This window comes from Ornithodoros turicata, chromosome 5 (genome assembly GCF_037126465.1).
Source record: "Ornithodoros turicata isolate Travis chromosome 5, ASM3712646v1, whole genome shotgun sequence".
Taxonomy (NCBI): domain Eukaryota; kingdom Metazoa; phylum Arthropoda; class Arachnida; order Ixodida; family Argasidae; genus Ornithodoros; species Ornithodoros turicata.
Window position 1 is genome coordinate 52239275 of NC_088205.1, and position 16257 is coordinate 52255531.

Below are 16257 nucleotides of genomic sequence, written 5' to 3' on the forward strand. Positions count from 1 at the left end.
ATCGATTGCATGATTGTGTAGCTGACCCTGCTGGAAACTGCTGGATCTGGGACGACTTATTCATATGGAGTAAGTACACATGAAATACATTCTCACGAATCAAAGATAAAGTAAATTGGTGTGCATTGTTGTTTCACACAGAACTGAGGCAGTTTCGGTTTGTGCTTTTCTGACGGCCGAAACTCGCCTGTTTGGAAGATTTTCCCATAAAAAGACGTATTTTTTAATGAGCGCTGCGCAGCATTAGGCTTTTAAGTCAGCACGTTAATCAGACGCATGAAGGGAGAGGTTAATTTCACTCCGCGATGACTGTTGATCGGCTCCGGCGCACGGTTCTTTAAACCACGCTCAACAAGGTGTATGCCTATGTTCCATTTAATCTGTTCTACATTTCTGCGCCCTCTCTGTCACCCTCTCTCCTGGAGCGCCGTAAAACATGACGGTGCCTTGCGTCGCCACCACAATGAAACCGTACTGACTAGCGGCACATCAAACGGATGGCATTAGTATCCGCATGGTATATCGGAAAGTCCCAACTCGATTCATAATGTCAGTTTAGGGAGCGACTTGCTAAGTAGGCGGTTCGAACGCATGTTTTCGAGTCTGTAGTTCTCAGGTTCGATTCCTGTTCTGGCGGCGGTTTTATTATTATTATTGAGTGTTAGATGCCGCAAAGCAACTGGGTAGTTTCATTTATAATCGAATGATGCCCGCCGATCACATTTCTTATTTCTCTCGACAAAATATATGTTATCCCACCCACAAGGAGATGCAAAAGGTGCCTGACCGCAGGTGTCTGCGATATTTTCGTCTCCGTCCACGGCGCTTCGAAGCAACCGGTGCGATTTCGCGGCTTAAATTTTTTCTATCTTTGCGACCTTGTATCTCTTGAACGAGATGTCCCATTTGAACGAAATTTATTTTGCTGACAGAGTGGATGGTGCGCGTTCCACCGTGGGCTATTAAACTAATATGGTCAAGGGAAAAGTACACGAAAAAAAATCCCGAAAACACAACAGAGTCTTTTTACCGCACGTTTGGAAAGTCATGGCCGAGGCCCTCAATCTCAGACTGTGATGTTCTTTGCGTGAGCAGAAAGATCATTCTTTGCTCTTTCGTTTGACGTTAAACACGTTGCTTTATCTTCAGCCATTATCCCGTAACAATGCCGTGAACACAGAAGGGTAGGGGAAAATTCTCATTTTCGCGTCAGTTTTTACTCAAAAAGGACATGTTGAAATTTTCCAATATTTTGTATTAACATAGCTGAGACATAGCTCTTTCACGATATGCAATAAAATGTTTGCTTATTTTGGTCCCACAGGGCGCGCAATTTTTTTCCGCACCCCTATTGGGCAGCGCTCGCAGGGGTCAGACACGCGTACAAAGAGTGGACTTCTACCCCACTCCCTGTGTTTTTCCTTTTTTTCTTTCGGTGGGGGTGCCGTCATGCCGAAGGCCGACTATAGTAATATGCACAGGTCACTGTGATGTCCGCAGACAAGCAAAAGTTCGTTGCTTATGCTTTCCCAACCGGTTAATCCCTTCCGGTAACATCTCATTACGGCCGAAGTCTCAATAAGGCCGAAAGTCTCATTACGGCCGAAAATCCTTTAATCCCCAATTGTCTCATTACGGCCGAAGTCTCAATACGGCCGATGGTAGTCTCATTTCGGCCGAAGATGTTTCATTACGGCCAAAAAGAAAAAAGAAGCATCCACCATATTAGCCATCGCTGTTTTTTATGCTTCCCCAAGTGTGCCCGAGGCGGTGTGCCCCCATGGCTTGTGTCACACGCAATGGTTCATGCATACAATACTGTTGCATGCATCTCTCGTGAAAAATGTTCTTATTCCCATATGTGTCTGTTCCGCCATTTTCTCTCAGTATTCGAGCAACATTCTACTCATTGGTTCTGCAGCAAACTGTCTGTGTGTGTTCTGAAAAGGTTACTCCACATGACCTATGACCATGATCTTTTCCCCCACTAGCTGCCTTCTACAATGTACGTCCACCTGAAATTTAAAAAAGTACATAAGGTGCTGAACAAAACGACATATGCTCTTGTTTGATGCTGATCATAAGACATATGTTGTCAACCAGACTTTTTTTTATATATATTCAAAACATATTCAAGGAACTACAGTAAACAATGACAATTATGTCATCATGATGCAGTTGCAGAGTCAGAAAAATATATCAGAAGGTGTTTTATGAGGCTTTACATGGGGTGGAAGAGTCCCCCTCGTTCCTCTTTGAGGGGCACTACACTAGTGCTTATGCCACTGCACTGATGTCACAATGTTGTAAGCGTGTGTCACCCTGGGCATTCGGAATTACTCTAAGCTAGAGTGTGTAAAGTCAGAATCAATATATCAGAATGGTAAGCAGCAAATGTTACCTGCAGGCTTCACGCAGAAACGCGTGTGCGCAAAACACTTCCGCCTTGGTGGGCGACGTCGTTAGCTTAATTATACACGCTGGACAATTGCGGGCACATGGAGCAGTGATAGCAACCTGAAAACGGTACATTTTCTGGTTATATATGAGCAATCAAAAATATACCTTCCCACATGTTTGGTTTTGTCGTTTGCAGTAAGCGCTAGTAGGGGAACAGCTCTTGGTTGGTCACATGCAAGCTACAACACGCGAGGTGCCGATATTTTGATTACGCGATCAAATATAAAAGGTCTAGAAACATGCACACTTCCCCATGCAAATATTTCCCCAGCATCGCGAGACACCGTACCCATGTATCCACGTAAATCAGGTGCAGGAATGAAAAAGGTGCCAACATACCTGTAATCCAGTGTCCCATAAGTTTGATTCGATTTTCTGGCAGCTACCACGAAGAGCAAATGCACGATTCACAAATTTCGTTTCTCCATTTTTATTGCTGTTAATTTCGCAAGCGTCAAGCAATCCCACATGACCTCCTTTGGATCAGTGAAAAGTGAAAATTACTCGCGTCATGAACATATATGTTCATCTCAGCGTAAATCACGTTTTGCATGCTATAGAAGGAGGGGGTATCAATACTCTTCCTTTCGTGTTTTGATATCTTGTTGTTTTGCTACTCTCACTTCGGAGTTCGGATGGTGTCTAGCAACGTTGGGTACCTCGTTTCTTGTGTGAGCGAGCGGTTGCTGTTTACGACGTGTTCATATATCGATTTGTAGTGCTGTAATGTGCAAATTAGCGGACTTTATAGCGGCTCTCTATTTTCCGGCGTTGTCTTTCGAGCAGCGCCTGTTGTTCCGGTGAAAATCGAGTTGAATGAATCGCCACAGCCCCAACGTATATCGCGCAGTGTTGACCAATACCAAGTCAAGCAGGAATTCTGGTGAGTAATGCTTTCGTAGATTGTCTGGCTTAGTAGTGTGCTGTCCACACATAGTTGCATTCTCATAGGAGTAATTTAAATGAATCAAAACAGCCGAAGTGCCTGTAATAGATGTAACTCGGTATCTGTTCGTAGGTTTGCGCCGTTTCTAGTTGGTTGCGCGTTTAGGAACAACAAATGTATTCGAAGATGATAAGATACCGATAATGCATCACCGTACAGCAGCATTTACTCGTATCATTGTGAGCCATAATTAATTTGTTAAAATTTGTCGTCGTATTTGTTCAAAAATAAAAGCGCAAGTCGGCGTACTTGAATTGATCTCCTTGAACTGCTTACGTCGAACGTCTGCAAATGTTGTACTTATGTGCCTTCGCGCACCATACTAGGCACAAAAGCATATCTGATTAGAATAAATACTTCAAGAGGAAGTCATTCAAATACATTGTTATTTATAGCTGGTTTTCCATTCCAGGCATGGTATGTGGCTGCACGGAGGATTCCCCAGGCGAAAATTTGAGCTGGGAAGTCAACTGGTACCAGCTCGTTCCCAGTTCGCACCAACTGGTGGTCAACTGAAACCAACTGGTACCAAACTGGTGGCAACTGAAAAGTAAACTGGTACCAGTTCAAGCTGGGCTGGTGGCAACTGGGCACTTAGTGGTACCAGTTCAAGCTGAACTGGTAACAACTGGGAAGTGAACAGGTACCTAGTTCAAGCTGGGCTGGCGGTAACTGGAAAGTGAACTGGTACCAGTTCAAGCTGGTCTGGTGGCAAGTGGGCACTGTGTGCAACCAGTTCAAGCTGGGCTGGGGGCAACTGGAAAGTGAACTGGTACCAGTTCAAGCTGGACTGGTAGCAACTGGAAGTGAGGTGGTGCCAGTTCGAACTGGACCAGTTTACATATTTGGGGGAAGTTTCGGTTTCAGTGCCAGGACAGGTTAATATGAAGATTGCAAGACGAAGTTATAAAAACGATCAGAAAGTAACTTTATTAATAGAAATAATCATATTTAAATTGTTGGTAAAGTTCCTGTTAACGAAAGTTACTTTGGAACTCTTATATATTTGTATTTTGTGCGTTCCTGCTCCCGCGATGAATGATGCGTTTAATGTGCAACGGTCGCTTGCTTAGCAGCGTGCTTGTACAGCGATTTTTGCCAGTTATGTTCTTAGCGTGATATGTGACATAGGCGTTGGTTTTATAATCTAAAGGATTTGTCTTCAAGTTACGACAGTGCGACAGTACAATGAGCGCCAGCGGCCGGCGGGTGGGTGTTATAGGATTACGGCTTGACTACAACTGTGGAGACCGCTTTATATCGTGAGTACTATATGCTTAAGTGCTTTTCCGTTGTGCACCATTTAGAAATATTACTTCCATAGAACCTCTTCTCTTTGTTCCGCGTCACATTCGTAGCACCTGCAAGTGCATGCCGTTGTACGAGTAACATCCGGTTTATGTTAACGCTACCAGCAACATTTTTCATTCATGTTTCTGTGTTTGTTTTTTTTATTCGTTCATTCTCGTGTTTTAGATCCTTCACACCACGGATGTTGTCGAACTAGCGTAGTGCGCCAGAGCAGTACTCATTGCCCCCGAAAGCCTGCGAACCTCTTAGTTGAAAGGTCCAACTACTGCACAACGAAAATGTTGAGAGATTCGCGTACTTTCCGGGGCGACGACCGCTCAAATTGTATGACTGTCCAGGCACACACTACAATTACATGTTGTAATTGAATGCATATTCACTTGTGCCTTTTCAACTTTCCAGAAACCTTAAGCTGCTGGGGCTCAAAGGAAAATATCGATCCATTGTGTGCTATTAAGAACATCTCAAATACTTTGTTGAATGATTCAAGATGTCCACAAGGGAGTCAAGCAAGGGACCAATCAACCATGAAGTATTATCTATTCCATGTAACTCTGTAGTTCATCTACTGCTATAATTTAATTACATTATAGTTATGCTACATGTACATTAAAATATGTGTAATGTTTGACTACAAATAAAATAAAATTTTGCATTGCAGTTCTTTGGATCTGCCGTTGCTGGGAACAGCGATCCTGCAAAGGGGCACCGGTTACATACAAGCTAACCTCTGTCCGAACAGGCCGCTCTAAGTGAAGGCACTTCAACCGGTCCCAGCTCAACAATGAGGTTTGCAACCAGTTCCAGTCGAGACTGCGACTGGTTAGAAACCAGTTGGGCCAACTGGTACCAGTTGATCGAACTGGTCCCTGTTCGATAACACAGTTCGCCCAGTCCCAGTTGCAACTGCACCAGTTCAACTGGGACTGGGTGAGCTGTGTTATCGAACAGGGACCAGTTGTCCCAACTGGTACCAGTTGATCTGGGACCGGTTGAACTGGTCCCTGTTCAATAACACAGTTCAACTGGTACCAGTTCAAAATATTTTCGCCTGGGTCCGAAAAAGAGAAACAACAACATGGCTAATAGGATGTTGCTGCCCAGGGAGTCCTGGCCGAAGAGGTGAGCTGTTAAGATCATCATAAGGTTCTGCTGTGAAGCGCGAATGTTAATTCGTGCACTACTACAAAATTTCTCACTTCACAGCAAGTAGTGCACGAATGTTAATCCGTGCACTACTTTTATAAAAAAGAAACCAGAAATGAAAAGTTATGCATGCATCATTTCATGAATTGTAATGTATCACTGTTTGATATTCACGTGTTTCCATTAAGGGAATGAACTAATGAACCTAAATTCATATCATGGTCATGCTCTGTGTTTACCTGGAAGTCACATTTTTAAGGCTTGTCATTCTTTTGTCTAGATGAAGATTTATGTTAACCTTGTATGAAATAACAGACACATATCAACACGTGTGCAGCTTGTGCACATTAATACCAGCCATGTAGAGACAAATGCTCGTTTTTTTTCTTAATATTCTAGCCTATTCATGGTTGCTCTTCGCTTCTTGCAGGTTTACTCATTCCAGAAGCAAGAATTGTACCATTGTAAGGCGAATGGAAATAAATTGACATCGACTGAGATAGGTGTTCCGTCTTGGCCAGTGACTGTAGGATGGCTCCAAAAGCGTCACAACAAAGCCAGTATTCATCTAGCTCTCTACAAGTAGCTAACTCCACATAGTAGCCTGCTTCACAGCAACATCAACACTACCTTGTGGGAGTACACATTACACAATATGCTGCATTGTGCTGTGGTATGATAACATACCGTTTGTCTCGCAATATATTAAGGCAATAATAAATATGATAAGGGCCCTAAGGGCACAGTGCATGGCTTATACCCTGCTGAATATATATCCATACCTGGCTGCGACATTGCATATCAATGCAGGTTACAATACACATTTTGACATTTGGCCGTTATGAGACGTCTTCGGGCGTAATGAGACTGCCTTCGGCCGTATTGAGACTTTGGCCGTAATGAAACGCTTGGGGATTAAAGGATTATCGGCCGTATTGAAACTTTCGGCCGTATTGGGACATCGGCCGTAATGAGACTTCGGCCATAATGAGATACAATCATCCCTTCCAGGTTACGTGCTTGAAGGAAATTGGACATGGGAACATGGCATTTGTAAATACTCCGGCTTTGCCGAACCGAAGCGCGAGACGTCTATTCTCTTGTAATTTTGTTTTGTTATTTGCTGGTTTCTCCTACTTGTGAACAAAGACGGAATTTGAAACACTCAGGTGATATGCCACGATGACGACAGATCGCCCAAGGACTGGTCACCTGGCCTTTCTGGGAATGATAGCACATGTCCGGTCCCTTATTTCTTGAAGGTGAACCCCTTTTAGAAATATTATTTGAAGGAGTTAGCCTTCCAATGGGTGAGAAAGTCGGGACGCTGCGTGGGAAAAGACGGTCTTTAGGCGTCTACGGGGTTCCCGCCGCTGTCCACATTTTATGACAAGGGCCTTGCTTTCGTCGATGTTACTTATGGATTTCGTTTTGTCGTCGGTGTAGCGTGTACTTCTGCGCTCCCCATGGCCCGCCGTAGCCACACCAGAAGTCGACTATACTGCACGGACTACACTGATCGACAAACGAAAAAAATACCCTGGAACAAGAACTTCAGGCCGGTGTCGTTGATAGGATCAGGGCTCTTGAATACCATATTCAGCCTCTTGGGCCTTCGGTGGCAGTCCATGTCCACGACACGGACGAAATATGTGTGAACTGCAATGTTTCGACTGCAGGTTGCTGAGGCAGGGCCTTCAGGTGAACAAGATCCTCCGACTTCAAGCCCTGACGACGCTGACTTCACTGACCCCCACCGAAATTGTGCAGACTGTGAACAGGAGCATAACAGAGCAAAATATTGGCCCACTGAGGCACCCGTAGAAGATGAAGAAGAAGAAACAGACGTCTCGCGCTTCGGTTCGGCAAAGCCGGAGTATTTGCAAATCGCATTCCCACGTCCGATTTCCTTCAAGCACGTAACCTTGAAGGGATTAACCTGGTGGGAAAGCCTAAGCAACGAACTTTTGCTTGTCTGCGGACATCACAGTGATCTGTGCATATTACTATAGTCGGCCTTCACCATGACGGCACCCTCACCGAAAGCAAAAAAAAAAAAAAAAAAAAAGACAGGGGGTGGGATTGAATTCGACTCTTTGTACGCGTGTTTGACCCCTGCGAGCGCTGCCGATTAGGCGTGCGGAAAAAAAAAAAAAAAGAGAAGCACGCCCTGTGGGACCAAAATAAGCAAACATTTTATTGCATATCATGAAAGAGCTATCTCTCAGCTATGTTAGTACAAAATATCGGACAATTGGAAGATGTCCTTTTGGGGTAAAAACTGCCGCAAAAATGAGAATATTCCCCTACCTTTCCGTGTTCACGGTATTGTTACGGGATAATGGCTCATGATAAAGCAATGTGTTTAACGTCAAACGAAAGAACAAAGAGTGATCTTTCTGCTCACGCAAAGAACATCACAGTCTGAGATTGAGGGCCTCGGCCATGACCTTCCAAACGTGCGGTAAAAAGACTCTGTTGTGTTTTCGGGATTTTTTTTCGTGTACATTTCTCCTGACCATATAAATTTAATAGCCCACGGTGGAACGTGCACCATCCACTCTGTCAGCAAAAAAACTTCGTTCAAATGGGACATCTCGTTCAAGATATACAAGGTCACAAAGTTGGAAAAAAGTTAAGTCGCGGAATCGCGCCGGTTGCTTCGCAGCGCCGTGGACGGAGAAGAAAATATCGCAGAGACCTGCGGTCAGGCACTTTTTGCGTCTCTTTGTGAGTGGGATAACACATATTTTTTTCGAGAGAAATAAAAATGTGACCGGCGGGCATCATTCGACTATAAATGAAACTATATACCCAGCTGAGAGGGGCAGTGGACGCCAGAGCTTGGCCAAGATGGTGCACGATGCCTGTACTCTCATGCTCAGCAGGACACACATATAACGCGTTCTATGACCGCCGTTTTAGACACTCGTGTGGCGCCTCACAGCACAGTAAATCAGTTTACACCTCTATTCGCTCAGAACAGGTGTATTCTTATAAAAACACCCTTTTCTATCCCGCAGACTGGAGCAAAAGGTGTAAAAAGAGCATTACTAAATGTATAACATCGACCACATTTTATTTCATGTCGATCATGAAGAGTGTAAATGAAGTGTTGGAAAAGGTGTTTACGTCGTATACACATTTTTTACACCACATTTGAACTGGGAATATGGTGTTGAAAATAGTGTTTTAATTCGTGAAAGATAAATTATATTGGTTTGACAGCTCCGTTCAGCGGGCAATCACATTAGACATGAAACCTTGAGTTAAAAACACAATATTTGACAGGGAGGGATGTCAGGAATTTAGCTGGTATCTTTGACTCGTTAAGTGCAAAGACGCATTCCCGTCACCGTTACGTGTTCTGCTCCACTACACCTAATGAACGTGTCCCGACAAATTGTACTTTAGTATATGATCCATCCGGCACGCCGATATAGCTTAGCAAGGGTGGTCGGTGCATCATCTGAAGATCGCAGCATCGTCTCGCAGCCCATTTCACGGGCACGGACGCCGTTACGATGCTGTGGTCTTCACCTATTCGCTTACGCTGGTCCCACAGTGTTGCATGGCCAACGAGGAGTGCGTGTGACGCGTTGTGCTCCGGTATAGGTTGTGCGTTGCAACCACGGCTGGAACTGTGCCGTGTTCAGGTTGGGTCTTGCCATACAAGCAAGAACGTTCGTTTGCACATCTATAGCTAGCATAACATTAGCTATGCGACAGGGAGTATCTGACAGAAAACACTTCATCCTAAGGGGTTTTTTCAATAGAATACTCCCCTTTTATGGATGTTCTTGTTTATGAACACCAACTTTAAGAATGTTTTATGAGGAATGCACCTAATTAAAGGGTGTTTCAGAAAACACCCACATTTCATACTGTAAAAAAAGGAGTGCGCCATGGGACAGGCGTGTGCTTAGAAACGATGTAAAATGATTTGCTGTGAGAGAAATGGTCACACTATTGTGTGCCTTGTCGTCTCGAAGCAGCCTTCTTCCACAAGCAGTTACAATAAAGAAACCGAAAGATAGTTTCCCCAGTCCGAGCACAAGACGGCACGACATGGCGGTAGCATCCATACCAACCGATGTCTCTTCAGCCAGTGAGACGGTTCTGAACATTGATCTGATTGAACACTACCCAAACGTGAAAAATTGTCGAAGTCATATGCGGCACCCCTCGCTCCACGGAAAATGAATGAACTCAATATCACGACAATAGAAAGTAACACAGTGTAGTACAACAAACATGTGACACTGGTTCTGCACTACAACTCGGGACATCCTCTAGAGCACAAGCAGGCAGTGGTACGATCCCTGTTATCTCGTTCCATAAGGATTACATCGGATCCTACAGCGAGACTGGAAGCAATACGTGGCGCTAACAGAAACCTGCAGAGAAGAGGATACCCTCAACAAGTTGTTCATGACACTTATGGACGGATAGAACGTACTAGGCACAGAGCGGAAGAGACCTCGGAAACATCGACACACGTCACCATTCCCACCATTCCCTACATAAGGGGTGTCTCAGAACAGATACGGCGGGCACTACATCAAGTAAACAAAAAAAAACTGCTTTCAAGCTTCAACTCACACTCAGGAATCTGCTCAGCAGCCACCCAAAAGATAAGACAACACCGGACGATCAACGTGGCGTCGTCTACAAAATATCATGCAAAGAATGCCCGGCGAGAGAGAAGTGATGTTCTGAGGCTGGAACAACATAGAAAGGACAAATACATACAAAGCCTCAAATTGCCTAAGAAATTAACGGCAATTTGAGGCTTTGTATGTATTTGTCCTTTCTATGTTGTTCCAGCCTCAGAACATCAGTTCTCTCCTGTTCAACAGTTGCCGCTTGCGTCGATCCCGTCGTATGAATGTGTGTATGAGTGAGCAAAAATGTAACAGGTACAGTATAAGCAGTGATGAAAACGTCCAAACATGGAATATGCTAGTTCTTCAACAACACCTCGCATGTCTGCTAAACGTGTAAGAATCATTTAGACAGGATCTTGATGAAGAGGCAGGAGTGAAAGAAATGAATGCTTCAATGTCCAAACACGGGAATCATCACGATCGATACGGTTGTGGCGGTCCGTGGACGACGACGATGTGCCCCGGCTTCCAGCCAGTCCTACCGGCACCGTCCCAGGGTCAGCCGTCACCGCGTCACTGGTCTTATAGCCGTGTTTACATAAACTCGAGAGGAGCGGGTCGAGTTGGCTAGCGGGTCAAGTCGAAACAGACCCGACGCTGTTCACACGAACTCGCTCCAGCCGGGGACGGTCGTAGCGGCGCGGAGCGTAGCACGAGCGCGTTGAGCAGAGTCAACCTTTTCCTTATGTCGAGATGACTCGACGGGACGCGTGGTCAACACGACGCAGCAGCGTTTACATGAGCGAATTGAACCCGACAGCCCTACTCGACCCGCCTTCGTAGGGTTCATGTAAACGCGGCTTACGGGGACGGTCTCGACAGCCGGGACGATTCCAAAACTTAGCCAAGACTAGCTTCACGAGTACTGTACACATACAACCGTCAAAGTTTCATTCGGAATAACCAAGTCGTTTTCGAGGAATTTGTGGAAACGTGCCGTAATAGCAGACGACGAAACGTTCGCTTCTCTCGTGCATACGTCACGTATGACGTCGGCCTGCGGGTGCGTCGTCGTTGTCATGGCAATTGTAACTTGCAGAAGCACCTTGGGTTGAGTCATCTCCTTCGCTCTCGAAATGGGTACACCCAGGCATATACCTCCGCGAGCGGAGAATGTAGTCCGAGCATTGAGTGTGGGGTCTCCGATAATGTGGCGCATAATCGGATACGTGGAAGCTAAGTCACGTGTTTTCTTTCCGCGAGTATTTAATGCTGTTTTTAAATAAACACGCACTCCTTCCCCATGTACGTCGTCAGCGACACTTCATTTCGAAGCATGATCAGTGTGCAACAGAGAGTGTAATGGAAGCGCGCGTAATATATTTTTGGTCGTAGCTGTAATGCGACCGCGCGCGCCGATGGCCAGCGACTTCAGGCTTGTGATTGTGGGTGGGGTTGTCCTGCGACTTTTAACTTGTCTGTGAGGATTAACATAGTTGTTCTAAACCACCATGCTTGTCACTTCTTAGAGTGTGCATTTTTCACCTGAGAACTGAAAGAAAATGTACGAGAGTTGCCGCGGTGCCCAGTAACTTCTGAAAGTCGTCTGCTCACGCCGATGCACTAGCGCGCGCAAAAGCAGACGATTTCTGTATCCTATCACGGAGTTTCCCGCAGGGCGACGTGGCCGGTCTTATTGTTGCCAACACAGATCGCGCCATGCTCTGCAATCTTTATCAATTTAATTCGTTTATTTAATAACTGTGGCGTGTTTTGTCGTGTAAATTGGCAGTATTCCATTTTCAACAAAGGGCAATCGAATGGTACACTTTATGAGAGGGGCAGGGGGTGCGAGACCGTCCCTTTAAACAGAAATGATGGATGCCCGGTGGGAGAGGGGATCGCCTGAGAGAGGTATGGTCAGCGGCCGCCATTCTGGTGGTCCCAAAAGCGCTGTGTATCAAGAACACTCGCGATTCTCAGCACGTCGTCAAAGTGTCATCGCGTCCTCTCCAGTGATGGGATGTCCGGAGGAGGTCCAGAGTGTGTCGTCATGGGATCTTCCAGTGATGGTCATTTACGCACGTCCTGAGGTCGTCAACCGGAAGACCTATACAGGAGTACATAATTAGTTTATTCTAATGCCTGCGCCCATTAATTATTGTTCTGGTTTGTTTGCAGGAACCAAAATCAACGTAACCAGCAGTGATGTTTAATGAATTACAAAAGTACTACAAACACACACACAAAACAGGAAATATATAGGGTTACAAATTTAGATTGAATGATTTTAATGGAAACTCCACTCACAGGGTTCAATGTGCGATAAAATACTGCTTGCTAGATGTTTCATTGTGATCTCTTTGCCGTGAATCTCCGACGAAGGTCCCTTCGATGGTACTACACGGAGCATTTCCGTCGAAGATACAGAAAAATGACAGTATAGTACAGCGCGTGCTTCACTTTCGATTGAAGTTTTGATTTGAAGTTTTAAACTAACTGAGTGAGAAACACGGACATTATCTTGGTTGGAAGTTAATACTCAGAGAAATTCGTCACTTAGGTGTTTCTAATACATGAAATCGAATTAAACTTAGGTACTTCACCCTTCGTTTCGATTCAGATGCCAGGAGGACTATCGCACATGCTGGAGTTCGCAAGACAAGCAATATATAGTATCTGTTTCTCCTTCGACAGGAAATGACACTGCCACATATTTCTTTCACATTGGGCTTCCTTGTTATTAGTGGCACATGACCTTTTATATTTTTTGCTTTTTTTTGCTTTTTAAATCACGGCACCCATTCTGCGTCATCGAAATACGTTTAAAGGTCAGCTACGCCGATTTCCCGATGTGTTGAAACGGTTGTGGTATTCAGAACGAGCACATCCAACTGCCCCCGAAACGCACCTTCGTTTCTCAATTTTGTCTTCTATTACGAAAATTAATTCATCAAAGAAACCAAAACAAGCCATGGGCGCAGCCATTTTTGTGACGTAGATGGGATAAACCTGCTCCATCTACGTAGATAGAGAATCGTGCGTCTGATTGGATGAAAGCTGAGGCTTTCTCTGACTTCCCTGGCGTCTTCTCCCGTTTGCGAGGAAATCCAGTTATGGCCGCCGGCTACGATGAGCGTTTCGTCCGAGGTAATCCCGAGAACTATTGAACGATGGAAACAAGAACCGCGAACTCACCTCAACATCATTTTCGGCGTGAAATTGTGATTATGTGCTCGAGAACTTCGCAGTTCAACCGTTCAGCTGCCATTCACGACAACCCGTTTGCTGCTTTTACTACAAGTGCAGGAATGGGAGCGATTGAGCAACAACGTGAGACTTTGTGAACGTTTGAGCATATACCTGCAGAGGACTGGCCTTCAAAGAAAGAAGGCCGTATTTCTGCCCAAGCAGATCGTGCGACTGCCAGGCTTGTTACACGAGATACATATATTGTGCAGCATCATAGCGCGACTGCAATGAACGACGTAGGAATGTATCGTGACCACTCGAACTGCATTCGTTGAACCATTCGTCGGTTATATGAAAGTGCTCATTAGAGTTGCCCCGCAAAAAATTTTTTGGATGTAGTTTTGTAGTGTGTTGTTTATCTCGTAGAGCGCATCGCTGCATGTAGGTCGAGAGCCCTTATACGTATTTTTTGCATGTTACTTGAGTGTGCGCATTGTTCTATACCACACAGGCCATATTTCATTCATAATAGTTTCACAAATAAACACGTACAGGTCGATCTTATATTGCTTTTGAGTTAGGCATAGTGTCTCCAGATCAGGGTATGTGTATCCTGATTGCTGGGCCCAACAGATGTTATTAAGGGTAGTGCAACATTTCCCACTTCTTGAACCACGCTAACATTGCCAGAATAAGGAACATTACACTGTGCTGTGTATTCCACACTCAGTTGTCTCGCGACGTAAACCCCCAATTATTATATTGGGTACTCCACATATTCAACCAGTCAGCACTTCCCATATCCTATTTTTTTTAAACATGTGCTTAAAGTTGCACAACTGCCACTCAAGTAACTTTGCCACCAAATTAGTCAGTGACAAAAGGTATATGTACTTTATCACAAATTCAATAACTTTGGTGGAAATGGTTGATGGTGTCCTCTGCCTTGTACGGTGCACTTCATAGCAAAATACGCAATAGTCCAAATGTTTTCCTTGTCCACAAATGCCCTGTCAAAGCTGAAAGACTCTTACAAAATGGGGAAGCGGGCTTGCTTGTCCAGAGAAACAAATATGAAACTGCAGTGCTCAACGTAAATAACTGCATGCTCAGCAACTAAGGCTGGTGATGCCGAAGACCTAATATTTCTAGGTTAAAAGGAGAAAAGACCACTGCAGCGTATTAATATTGTGTCAAAAGTATAACACCACAAAATTTGTGAGAGCCAGTTGGTGTATTTAGTTATGTTGGTCACCTCCTGCACCAGTTTTTAATAAGGTTCAAATGCGTTGCTACCAACCAGGACCTAAGCCTGACCTACGATCTAATAATAATAATAGTATCTATCTATGACCTATATGGACCTTCACCACTAGTTTGGTCTAGGTTTCACACTTGGCTTCTAGTGAAATTCGAAGCTGCTCTGTAGAGCTGACAGGAGACTTGCAGAGTAGAGAATTTGTTTATTTATATTTTCCAAAGAACATGTAAAAAACAATGTGCTGTACCAACTGTATTCAAAGAAATACAAATATACTTTGTTTTAGCTATGTGCATATTAGCAGATTATAGGTGACCGATGACACACAATGGGCGTCAAGGGTGAGAACACAAGAATACTACCACTGCAGGCACTGTCCTGAAATTCTAAGTCACCATTTGTCAGAAAGCAATGACCACGCACAGCCTAAGGATCATATTGAGCTCCTTCCATTATTCTTTTTATTGACAGCATGTTGGCTGCCATCCAGTCAATGAAAGTGACCCTTATCGTTGAAAGAACGGTTCAACAGCAAGCGAGCTGGTGATAGTATCCATGATGGCGAGATCTGAAGAGGAGATACAAGAAGGGACATAAACACGCTGTGTTGAGACATTGTGTATGTCCCTTCCTATCCCTCGTCTCAGGGTTTTTCGCTATGGACCTTCATGATGTTTCCTTCGGCAAACTTTACATATTTTTATGTAGAATTGTGAAGGTACAGCCAGGCGCTGTTAGCAAATCACACAGTAGTTTTCTTGAATCAAGAATCCATAGAAGGTACACAGTCATCTTCAGCATTGCAAACATCTATGGGACATGTTAATCACTTTGGAATGTCACAGATGTGTCATGCAGGCCGGCACATGATTAGTGGTGCTGAACAGACAACTATTTGTCATAGTTTAGGCATAAAAAGCAGTTTTGTCACCTGCATGTTGAGACAGATGTATCTCTACATACTTTGCCATGACACAAATATATGAAGCAGCAAATGTACCCTCTACTTTATTATGGTTATTAGTCAACACTGCCAAGAATGTGGGAACACAGTCTTGTACCACCTACACTTTTCAAAATGACCTTCACACACGACACATTGTAGGTCAACGAGCCTCCAGAATGATGTCATCTCCCTCCCCATTAGCTGAAAACATTTTTTCTGCAACCTTGCATAAGGGGAAGTTAATACAAGAAATGCCCACATTCCTTTTTTGAGCAAATCAGTATTCAGAGCGTTACCATACTGTGGTAGGCCTGCAGTGCATTACGTGGTACAGCACAGACTGTAAAAAATTTCACCGTAGAACATGTCCCCCATTCTAATGACAGTC

General features: G+C 44.5%; 1 long non-coding RNA gene across 1 annotated transcript; it reads left to right on the top strand.

Annotated features, from left to right (window-relative positions):
- The first annotated feature begins 4577 nt into the window (after positions 1 to 4577).
- On the top strand, positions 4578 to 5493 carry LOC135396035 (uncharacterized). The gene is made up of 3 exons (XR_010423260.1): positions 4578 to 4668; positions 5120 to 5249; positions 5379 to 5493. It is a non-coding gene; the product is annotated as an uncharacterized LOC135396035 (long non-coding RNA).
- The last annotated feature ends 10764 nt before the right edge of the window (positions 5494 to 16257 follow it).